At 32.8% G+C, this 13,068-nt stretch overlaps 1 protein-coding gene across 1 annotated transcript in view; it reads left to right on the top strand.

The window, feature by feature from the left end:
- The first annotated feature begins 1,376 nt into the window (after positions 1-1,376).
- LOC124369495 (tau-tubulin kinase homolog Asator) overlaps positions 1,377-13,068 on the top strand; it is a 202,626-nt gene continuing 190,934 nt past the window's right edge. Inside the window, exon 1 of the mRNA XM_046827508.1 lies at positions 1,377-1,547. The gene's annotated coding sequence lies outside the window, so the exon portion shown is untranslated. The remainder of the gene's footprint in view (positions 1,548-13,068) is intronic.

Here is a 13,068-nt window from a genome sequence, read left to right as displayed (position 1 = left end):
CAAAATAGGAATGAGGATAAAAACAAGACGAGGAGTAAATGGATCTGATGCCATCTTGATATAACCATACCGCAATTAAAATGAAAACCAACATGGTACTTATTGAACACATGGCGTTGTACATTTAATTGTGAACTCGTTCATTAATAAATTTTATTTTTAATAATACATTTTCTTGTAGTCAGTATATTAATATCAAACGTTTTGAAAGTTATAAGAAGTTCCATTTGAAGCAGTGAAAATAAACAAAATGTAACATTAACAATTTTGGCCCTTTAAAAGTTCTAAAATGTATACCACTTTATTACCTATACTTTTTGATACTGGACTAGAAAATTTTTTCTTTTTTAGTATACACTGAGAAACAAAAATAAGGCAGTTTTTAAGTGAAATATTAGAAGGTTGGTTATAAAATTCAAACTAGCAGACATAGTAACGTCTTGTCCAAAGCGTTCCTATTCTTGTCAAAAGAACTACAACAGTCACACTACTAAACTCTTTATTACAAGTATACGGGGGAGGGCATGGATATTAAAAAAAGAACTATAGAAGACTACAAAGTTACGCACCATAAACGGCAAGTCAATGATCATCTAAAATTATAGGTGGAAGTAAAATGCATAACCATGATCCTGAAGAAATCATATCAATCTCGAATCAGCTAATAACTTATTTCATATAAAATTAACTCTCTTTTGGAGGAGGTTTTGGAGCATGACCAAAAGCAGGCCTGAAGACCATTGTTGGCCTATAGGCCACAATCAAGGGTTGTCTATCAATCTATCTACCAAATCTATCAAGGGTTGTCTGATTAATTTGAACCTTGTATATCTTTCACTTTGAAAAATCTAACAATTTTATTTTGAGTATTTGATTATGCACAATTTATATTACAAACTGTTATGTTAGGTCGAGCTACTCACTGACTTAATTGTAAATTATTAATTGTGTATAAAGGGAAATTTTACTTTAATGTTTTCCACATAAAGGTCATATGAGAACAAAGGTGTGTTTTTGCTATAAAACAGCAATATTTGAAGAATTTATTTCTGTTTCAATAGGAAATTATCAAATAATTGAGACAGTTCAACAAGATTTAACTATTGCTTGGTAGACCAATAAAATGGCACATTCCTTTCTATAGTTCTCGAAAACAAAGCTACATTCCAATAAACGAAATACTGTAGATGCCATATATGTGCTCAAGTGTGGAATGAGCCTGAAACGGAAACAAGCTAGTGACTCATAGTCCCCTATGTTCTCCCGAACAAAACAGTGTTGTTAGCTTGAAGATAAGGAATGACTGGTCTGCCATACTACCAACCACATGTGTCAGCAGACGATTCACCAGTCGCGGTTCATAGTTCGTGGGGTAGGGTTTGCGGTGACATACTGGAAGTCCGTGAAATACATCATACTACTAGCATTAAAGTAAATTGTGCTTGTATATTGTTAGTGATTGTGTGAATGTTCTGTGTAGTGAATTTTATCAACCTGAGAATATTCTAGGTTAATTCCTTTAAGACAACTGATCTTACAAAATCCAAGTGAGTAGTAATATCAACTACATTTAACGACTTAGTTCTTACAATTATTGCCTTGTATTGATAGAAATCTAAACCACGTCTCTATACAATAAATCAGCCTATGGTTATTATACTCAATGAAATGCCAAATAATTATAAACATCCGTCGTGCAAGAACATGCTATCAAAATGTTTGGTCTGTTGTGAGTGTTCTTCTCTCTTGACGCCAACATCTAGGTGCAGGGGCGGCTCTAAATCTAATCCTGGGGGGCTTTCGTTCCAGAAACAGTGGATTATACCAATTGTCAATAATTTAGTGGTCAGGAGCAATGATTGATTAGGGAGTCTTTTCTTCAAACTTATTAGAAAATTTAAATGCCAAATTAATGTAAATTCAGGTTATACCAAAAGTCTCCTCCCATATAAACTTTTGGATGGTTGAGAAGTTTCAAAACTCCATTGCAAATATATTGCATGAAGACCTTTTTTATGGATTCTAAAATTATCTCTCCTACCTCCCTATTAAAATTCTTACATATAGAAAAAATTCCATCACTCTTTTTATTTATACAAATGAAAGCATTCAATTCAGTGGTCAGTGAATTTTTATATGACTTAGGCATAAAAATTTTAGTCTATTAAACATGCTTATCCTTATTCGAAAGTGGAGTTTCTAAATAGATAAAAGCTTTTACAATATCCCCATAATAATAATTTTTGGTAAAAGAAAAATGGTGAAAATTAGAGGTCTATAATTGACTCCATTCTACCCAGTATCCAATTGAATTTAGTATTTTACCTATTATCAAACTGCACCCATTTTGGCAATAGTTGGGGGCGGTGGAATCCTTTAGAACACATATTTATTTTAATATACCTAAAGTATACACGTTAGGCTCACTCACCCATTTACTATGCGGTTCACTGACAGTAGTTTGCCTACTTGCAAATATAGAAACTTGATTAATCATGTCTTTCATGTTTCAAAAGTTCACCGGAGGAAAAGTATCAAACTTCTCAATTGTAATGTTGGGGGTGGGGGGTTGGAAGAATATAAAAATCTCTCCAGTGTTTCTTATTGGAATAAGTTTCTTAAGTTAAAGGTATTTTAAGGGGTAGCAAAAATTTCAAATTCGTCATATATCTAGTCTAACAGATAGGCTACAATGAAATATTGACCTTTTATATTTTAGGGGAAGAATAATAAACCCCATGCTCATGTTATGGGATGAATATTCACTAAACTAGTGAAACCGAGGTGGAAACTTAATCTCCTGGAAACTTAGCTATTATCGGATAAATATCCAGGAAACTCATTTCATTTTGAGAATTTGGGGTGAAAATACCCTGAACTCCCATAAAAATACGTCATATAGATTTAAAACTAAATAACATCCGAAAAGACACATAGACCTTTTTGCAGTAAAACTTAAAAGACACAGATTCACAGTTTTAGTATACTTGAAGCGTTCATATGTAACGAAGCGTAACTATATTTATACTATACTCGTAATTTAAAAAAAGAATGAAACATTTGTTATAGCCACTAAAGTATGAAATTTAGACTGACACTACTCTCCACTTTGCTTTAAGTTGCTATTTGTTAGATATGCATGGCTTTTCAATAAATGTTGTAACATCCTTCAATATTTTCACCATCTATACCTGAGTACGACAATTGGAAGAAAAAAACGTTCTTAATACAAAAGAAAGTAGAAAGCCTTGATATAACATGATTTTATGGTATTTTTAACATTTTAAGTAACCTTTCCTGCGTCATTAGAAACTACCTTCTTCCAAACAGTTGGTGGAAGTGTTAATGTTAAAGTTAAATCATGAGACCAAGTGGTCAACACGGAATTTAGAGTTAGTGAGTCTGTTAAGCCAGATTGGATTGTGGAACTTTTATCTTATACTAAAAACAAAGGCGTTACTGATAAACATGTAGAAGGCGTGCCCCTCACTATCAGATACAAACTGGTTCAGCTCTACAACTTGTTGCTGTTAATGACGTAAGTTGTAAGATTACAGTGGCCTTTTCACGGATGTCTGTTTTAAACATTACAAAATTACAAATACCATCATTTATAAAGCGTCACTGGTGCAAGGACTTACAGAGGAAACTTTTAATTGAAGAATTAAGATTTGTGAGACAATATTGAGAAAATGTGATGAAAACTAATACTCCTCACTGGGTGAGTGAATGTCACATACAAAGCTCTCAAATGTGACTCTCTGGACTGTAATAATTGACTGCAATATTGTATACCCTTTTTTGATAAATAGGGACTCGAATGGTGGTGCCTAAATGAATTTATCAAACAAACAACCTATTCCAGAGGTGCAATCTTCTTTCACAAAGTTTAACTCCGAATGGTTCTAGAAGACATCTCAATTCAATACGTTAAGAAGTTGCGGACAGACCAAATGTTCCCTAATTAATGGATCGGTCTTAGAGGCACAAATTATTCCTCATATCAATCCTTTAGATTTTCATGGGATTTTCCTAGAACAAAATGTTTATGAATCAAAATCAATTTGACACAATAGGCTTGGACAACAGTTTGAACACCTTTTAACCTCTTACTCATAACTCCTTATTACGGTACCTCTTTATGAACATGGAAATAAGAAATCCAATTCTGTTTCGTTTAATGAAGTATACTAAAATATGTTAAATAAATAACAAATAAGGAAAATTATTTCTTAAATAACAAAACCGTTATTTAAGAAATATCGCCTATAGTCATAACTTTCATAACTACTAAAGTCAGAGACAGTATTTTGAATTTGCAGCGTTTTACTCGGCTAAAATATACGTTTATTTTGATAGCAAAGTCGACATAGGCTTACATTTAAAATGGTTGACCAACTCAGTTCAAAATCCTTGAAAAGGTCATGAAAGTCTTACAACTAATTACTTAAAGCAAAGTATGAAGTTGCGCCAGTTTGTTTCTAGTTCAGTAGGTGTAACAATTTGTCATACCTTTTTAGACTGCATTGTAAATAAAGTCTTTATGAACTGTAATTTGTTATGTATAAAAATTCAAAATCCCACTAAAATTTCTATTCTGGGGTTATATTAAAAATAGTTAACCTTCTGTTGAATGGGACGTTGTCCTCTCGTTCAATATTCGTGTATAGACCATGAAAATCTTACAACTAATGACATAGAAAAGTGAGTGCCTGTACCAGTCTATTTTTGTGTATAAAAACACAGGATATTTTATTTTAGGTTTAAATTTAAAACTTAGGGTCCATCGATAAAAATCTAATATTTCGAAAATAAGAGCGTTCGTATTTCAATTCATAGAGTTGTTAAGTAAAGAAATATTTTTTATCTAATTAAGACAGTTTTAATTGTCATTTAAGAATTTTAAAGAACAATATTTTGACTATGATAATGAGTTTAATGCCTTGTCTGAATCATATGAAGTATGGGGTACTTCCTATTGCGTTTGAAACTTGAAATTTGGCAAATAGGTTATGATGGAGTTCTAACTATTCAAACATTTAGAAGGTTTGTCAGTTATTTTATTTAACGGCATTTTTGAGGAGGGAATAATAGGGTTTTAATGCATATCTATATATAAATGTGGAACACAGTAGTAGTTTTTCAACACATCTCAAAATGTTTTAACAATATTCTCAAACTTGCACTGAGTTTACACTGTACAAAATAAATAAATAAAATATTGACCTCATGTTTTACCACCACAACAACAACTTCAGGTCTTCATTGTTGTCATGTTTTAATTTTGAGTTTTATGACGAATCTTTTAAATGAAGATGAAGACTGAAAGACCTGAAGATGCGTACGAAACCTAGCATTTTGGTAGTCACAAGGGCAAAAACCATAGTATTATTGTGACATCCTGTACTTGGCGAAATGAATATGTTGTATACATATAATATATCGGTTAAAAATATAGCATCTAAAAAATAGAAGGTTTTTTATATGTTCTTACTTTAGTTGATAAGAGTTTCAAATTAAAAGCATATTATTAGTGAATTTGAAAATATGCTTACGAGCCTATTTGATTAATCGACTTTGTGGTTACTATAGGCTCTAGATGCAAAAATACATAATTGTTTTGAATGTACTGAAATTTCTTAAAATATACTTCAGTCTACTATTAATCTAAAGGTACTTTTTTTGAACCTGAAAACGCATTTATATTCTGAGGACGTAACCACTTATAACCAAATACAGCTCGTCCATGTTAATATATAATTTTCATCGTGTGTTAGAAATTTACCAGCCATACATATTGAAGTATATAATGTTTACAAATGAGCAAAAATTAACTCTACAACTGGCAACTGCCGTATATACGGCAGTAAGCAGACGTTTCGGAAATGGTTTATTATCTTCGTACTTTCGATGTTACGGTTTAAAACCGAATATCAATCAATGACTGAATAATCGAGCTATCAATTCAGGTATGTTATTACTCAATAAATCAAACTTTGTTCCTCTTCCTTTGTTCCATACATGGTTAGAAGAAACGTCTTGTGCTAGCAACTTTTTTTGACTGTTGCAACTGTGGCCCTGACCGGGCCAACTCTCTTATTAGTTACATCTGCTGTCGTTGTGTTTCGGGGTCTGTCTAATTTATTTATTTTTAGTTAGTATAGTTTGTTTTGATTATAAGCAATATTGTTGGTGAAATCACACTTAATTTTAGAAACGAATCCCGTGATTTAAGAGGACTATATTTAAAATTGGAACCGGAATCATTATCAGGCTTGTTCTAGGTGAAATCTTTGGTGAATAAAAAACTATAGCAATAATAATAAGCGAGTATTATTATTCCTTTAGTTTTCCTGAAAACAATGACACATAATAAGTCATATATTGGTTGAATTTCAGGGTTGTAAAACAATTGTACAAAAATGCTGAAAATATCATGTTAGTGGATTTTGCGCTAATGTTCAAAAATTGCAGAAAGGTAAACATTTTTTAAATCAAGCCACTAAAAATACATATATTTTGGGTAAGTATAAAATCGTGATTCTTTTGTATATTTTGGATTTCCTATCAATCTTTCATACATATAAGATAAAATAGTGTAAAGTTATAAAGTATAAACACATTAATATCTAGCTCATTCAAACACAGACATCTTATTGGAAATAAGAAAATATTAACGAGTATAATGTATTACTATTATTTGGAATAATCTAAAAAACAATGATATATAATAAGTTGTATATCTAAATAATTTTGAGAGGTATATAACATTTTAATTTAATTCTTGGCTGAGAAAGGGTGCCAATACAGAAGCAGACACCGCCAGTTTGAGGGTTAAATACAGATCTATAATACAGTGAAAAGGAAACAGTTTAAATGTACTGGTAAATACAAGTAAATTTATAAACATTACATTTCTAATCTTGTAGTTGTCAGAGAAAGTTGCCAAGATCGACTGAACAAACCACGTTGATGTGAACAAACTATCTTTGAGAAATACAATTATGTACATTAATATTTGTTGAAAATTAAATACTCTCAGCAGTTTCTCATATAATGACTGGGAGTTTAATCATCGAGTTACCACTTGAGGGCACTTGAGTTACGTAGAGAGGGTTATTTCTTAACAAATTGTTTCTAAACACAATTTTCAACGACAGCTCTTAATTTTTGTTAGTTGATTTCAAATATTTGTACTTAGAAATATTGGTACATTTATTATATATATATATATATATATATATATATATATATATATATATATATATTGGTATATCTGTTTTTTCAAAATAAAAATTAAGCAAATTTACCTTTTATTATTTACATAACTGGATGTGAAAGAATATGAAAATGAATATGAATATGAAAAATGTGAAAGAATGGTTTCGGATATTTCCCAAAATCCTGTTTCCTTTCAAATCAACCATCGCCAATAAGAAATTATTTATAAAAAAATAATTGTGTGTGCCATAATTTGAATCCCCTAAATGTATACACTGAAATATATCGATAAATAGAAAAAAAACTACAAAAAGCATTTTCAGAATATAATTCATGGATATGTATGATATGTAATGATGAATCAAAGTATTTGTTAGTCCATCTTTAAAGTGAAGGCCAAGTGGAATATCACTGCAACTATCGCTTATCACGGGTGATGTTTAGGATATTCTTTCAGGTAAATTCAAAGGAAGTGTCTCTAACAATTTCTTGACATCCCTCGTACCTCACACGATGAAGATAACTTTATCCCACGGTGGTGTGAGGAAAGGCCCGTGGACATTTAACACTCCCTTTGTTGAATAACGAAAGTGTCAAGACGATAATTATTTGAAATAATTAGTGACTTTTAATCATTATTAACATTAAAAAATATTAAAATTTAGATATATGAGCGTCGTAAATAAACAAAAGTATTAAAAACATAATTAAGAACATCCACGATAATGTGATTTAATAGTTCCACAAAAACCTTCAATCTAAACAGTTTAGTATTTTTCATACCATGTATATAAATTAATGTTAGTGGGAAATTTTGAAAAAATTGGGCATCTTCTACAACTTCACGTTATTAATTTACTTGAAGCTCACTAAAAATATATAGAAGTAGTATGTAAATTATAGGGTGTTCGATATATATATATATATATATATATATATATATATATATATATATATATATATAGCATACATTAATGCTATAGTAAGGGATATTATAATAATTGACTACAGATAAAAATTGTATCTGCGCTTATTTTTATTTTTGGAATTTCCACTTCATTTTATTTAAAGAAATTTAATTTTAACAAGACGAAACACCATGTATTATATTATCAAAGTTTTTATATTTTAATAATTTATTAAATTTTTCTTAATACCAAACGTTACATATTTTCATTGATGATTAGGATTGGGTTTTCTTCATTATGAAGAAATTGGGTGGAATTGACAGTGATCCCCATGTTTCATGAAAATGTGTAGATATTTTTTTGTAACGAGTATTGAGTACCAATAAATCAAACTGTGAGCAAAAAAAGGAAATCTCGAAAGAAAACGTTTGGATACAGTGATGCACAAAATGTACAGTCATTCTTTCAAACAGTTAAATGCTACGTTTATTGAGGCATTTTACTAAATCTTCAGATAATACTTCAAATAACTGCAGAATTAATATTCTTCAAATATGGCTCTATAACACATTACTACAACAATGCATAGGATTCTCTGAACTCTCCGTCGTCAATCCAACTGTGTATGACTAGTTTCAGGAGCGATGTCCTATTGTCAAATCATGTTAAATTGTTAAAAATCAAACACGTAGTCAAAATCAATAAAATTACCCGTAACACATATAAATAAACATACAAACACACACGAACGGAGACAGGCAACACAACGAAGAAATTAATTTAAATTTATTTTGAACGTATGCCCATGGACAGGAACTGACTAACTTGTACAATATTGTCCCAAGATTTTGACGCATCTCATTAAACTTTGACGCAATATTTTTATTACGTGTAATAATTGCATGCAGTCACAGCTTTCACAGCAGAGAATGAGCTCTCCCGTGCGTATGGTCACCGTATAGCCCTGGACATGGAAACGAGCGCACTATCCCTTCTAAGCCAGTCCTCGGTTTAGCACTCGACGTTCACTGGTTGGCTTGTCCTCTTTATACCTAAAAGTAATCCACATTACGAGAGGATGCAGTGTAATGAATACATTTAAGCCAAATAGTTATTTGCTCTCGCACTATAACCTTCACCTATGTATTTAATCGACTACCACTTTCAAATTAATGAGATCTGTTAAATACATAGTTAAACAAACAAGGACATAAAGATATATTACAGTCTGATTGGACAATAAGAAAAATTCAATCAGTATAGTGGCTGGATATACCCTATATGGCAGACACAGAGAATTGACAACATAAGTCAATGACATAAGTCTTTTACTTAATCACAATGTTGAGTGTTTATAAACTTTGTGCCAACGACAAGAATGATACAATCGTCCTAGTTTAATGTTTTGCCAAATATCTCCAAGCTATCCAGATAAGTCATAGGAGCACCAGGATAAGAAGTGGTCTCAAACTGGGAGATCAAAGGATTCAATGAAATCCCCATGTTTCAAACATGGTTGAACACGCTTACAACTATGCTGACAACTAATTTGTGCTTACAATTAACAACGTTATGTTTTAAAGACTAATTCTAGTTAAGTTGAATCAAAATGTAATTGTACCAACTACTATTACCTCTAGTGAGCATTCACTATTTGATCCTACTGAAATGTTAAAACCCTCTTTTTGAAATAACACTTGAGATAGGTACAAGAATATTATACTTATATAAACTTTGAAGTAAGATAGATTTGATGATTAGCCCAGTCAATCTAGGTTTTTACCCGGAAATGCGAGGTATAAAGCTAATTTTTTGCACAGATGTCCGTTATGGTATACCAAAATTACATCCTAAAAGTCCCCGCCCGTCCCCCGTGTGCGTCCCCCGTTTTAAACGAAATAAAGGGGGGAGGGGTGCGCGGCTTACTTAAACGCACATTACTCGAGAACAAAAGCAGATGGAGGAAAAATAACAACTGTGTTTAATTCAGAAAAATATAAGCTACAAAATATTATGATGATTTTCTTTTAATCAGTTTTAGTTAGTGCATGAAAAATTGTTAACCAACAAAAAAATGTTGATTTACTCTTTATTGTTAAGGTTTTAATACTGAAGTTTTTTTTCTCCTATATTTTTATTCTATCAATGGTTTTCCGTCAACACTACACTTTATTTTCTTTCCTTAAATGTATATTTCAGTTGGGAAATAAACTGGTATATGAATAAACTCCAGTTGAAGTATGTAGAATGAACGTGGTCAATGGTCTAAAAAGTATAACATTAGCATGGTATTAAATAAATAATGTACAGAATACAGTAAAATTAAATGGTTTAACAATTACATTTTTAAGTACAATCATAAAATATTATTAATTTAAAATAATATTTGTACAAATCATATTAACTATATTCAATATGATACCCAATTTTAATTTATTTTAATGATTTTAAAATGTACAACCGTATGTCAAAAAGCAATTGTATTGAACAGTGTGTTGTATCCACTATCTTGTTTAAAACTGACCTTTAGTTACTATCAACGTCCTCTTCCTCTAAATCAATTGTCTGCAGTGTGTTGTTGCAGTCTCTGCCTTGACAATGAGCACACATTGCCGAACAAGCTAATCCTGACCTTATGCAATCACACGATCGGGCACACTCTTTCTTGCAATCACATGTAATGAAATTCAAGAGTTTATCAGGTGCCGGTGGCAAAGTCATAGATTGTGGTACAAGAACACCGTCTTTTTCAAGCCAACCCCATGAACATGGATCCAGATCCTTCCCAAGCCATTTCTGCACTTGTTAGTAAACCCGCAAGGTGTGTAAGCGTGTGGCATCTAAAGTGGGTGGTAAAACAGACAAATCAAAGCTTGAAGTAATCTTCTCTCTAGCTATCAGTTTATTGAACATAAAGTACCTTAGTTCATTTAATGTTTTGCACTTTGTATCTCCGTATATCGCAAGAAAGTATTGTTCTCCACATGATGTTAACATGTCAGGCTCAGCAGTTGGATCTTTGAAAATGTTTGACATTTTTTGAAGTTCCGCACTTTTTTTCCAACACTTTCCATGGCACTTTCTTCCCTTTTCTAAACGTGGCGGATGTTGTATCGCATCCAGAAAATGCGTGTGCAAACAGTATACAGTCTTTCATATTGCCTAAGTTACTACTAATTTCAGCTACTGGGTAAACTTTGTAGGAACCTTTACTGCCTTCTGGTTTGATGAAGAATAATGTATCAGAACTTTTAACTCCATGCACAAGAAGTGCTAGAAGATCAGTGTCTGTACCAACCACAGCTGTTTTCATATCTTTAGAACACTGCTGAAGAGCTGTTGAAGCAATCAAAAAGTCCATCTGCTACAGCTTGTACAACTGAAAAGCCAGCTCGATCAAAATGTGATTTCAGTTCACTTATAAGTCGGCTTTTATTTGCAGCGTTACCAAGAAATTCAGCCTGAGTCACTGATGCTGTCATGTTTAAGTCGAAATGTATTGTTCTTGATTGAATTCGACATGCTCTTCTATCTTGCTCTTGGTTCTTTGTGGTCGCTGGTCCCTCATAGCCATCAAAAACTACGGTTACACTTGAACCGTAATGGATGCGAATAAATTCAACATATCCTGAAATAATTTGTTCATATGTGGCAGGCTTAGTCCAAACAGCATGATAAAGCAAATGTCCTCCGTCCAAAACATAAACACAGTCTTGAGGCCAACTATGAAGGGTAGGTGTGCTCATTTCTATAACATCACAAAGTGCTGACTTAGCTGTTTTTCTCATCGCTGCTCCGTTAAAGAGAGAAGGTGGCCTCGGAGCCAATTCAAAGGCCATGTAATCTTCATAGTCAGATGGAGATTTTAAAATACACGATATTCTAAGAAACAGTTGATTCGGATTCACTTCTATAACATCGTGACCTCTTACTTTGATAGTGGCATAAATAGCAGCAAGAGGAGTAACTTTACTTTTTCTTTTAAGTTTTACATCACCAAACGTTTGGCCAGTCATTTGAGTCATTGCAAGAAGATCTGTTTCTGTGGCGGTCTCCGGGTTTATTTTAGCGTCAGCAACTGTTCCAGTCGACAAAGAAATTAAACCTCCATTTATGTCAACACTGAAAGGCGAATGTGACTTTAGCCAACAAAGTAGTTTGTCCAAATCTTTATCATCTCTTGATTGCCGAGCATCGCGTAGCTCAACATGTTGTTCTGTAGTTCCAGAGTTTATGTGACACAATTTTTCAAACGCATTCGTGACAACAGAACAGGCTGGACGCGCTAGGACAAATCTCGCTAAGTTACTGTCAGTGACGCCTCTTCCATGGATAAGTCCACCTGACACTTTCAAAGAACGCATGAGCTCCTGCTCAATCACCATATCTGTCCAGTTTCCACCCCAGAACCTTTCTGTCCTACGAACTGTAAAGAAACCTAAAGAAATGAATCTCTCGAGCTCGTCTTTACTTAGAACCTGTGGTAAATCTTCCATTTCCTGGACATAGTGGTGTGCATATTTTGCATACTGGAGGTGACCTGAGGAATGGAAGTACGGAAGCATTGCTTTGATGCAAGATATATGAAGCGTGAAGTCACCAGTACGTTCCGATCTTATGTAAAGGCGCATTAGCGCAACTAATCTAAAATATAGCACCCACAACTTTCCTGTGCGACTACGAGTTTCTTCTGCATCACATGTTTGGTTTAAACGCTGTTTCTAGTCTTTGCAGTGATTTTGAAGCACTAACATCATCAATTTTAGTCTCATTTGTGAGGAAGTCAGTGTGGAGTTTTTTAAGTACAAGCAAGTCCTCCTCTGGTACGTTGTCCACCATCTCAAGCAGAATAACTCCCAGCGCCAACTGTGTCAAAAAGTGAGCCCGTAGAGCTCTAGCATAAGCATGCCCTGTTATCATATGTGGGATTGAAGATTTC

The sequence above is a fragment of the Homalodisca vitripennis genome, chromosome X, assembly GCF_021130785.1.
Source record: "Homalodisca vitripennis isolate AUS2020 chromosome X, UT_GWSS_2.1, whole genome shotgun sequence".
Taxonomy (NCBI): domain Eukaryota; kingdom Metazoa; phylum Arthropoda; class Insecta; order Hemiptera; family Cicadellidae; genus Homalodisca; species Homalodisca vitripennis.
The sequence above is the reverse complement of the archived record's forward strand: the minus strand, read 5'-3'. Positions and strand labels throughout refer to the sequence as shown.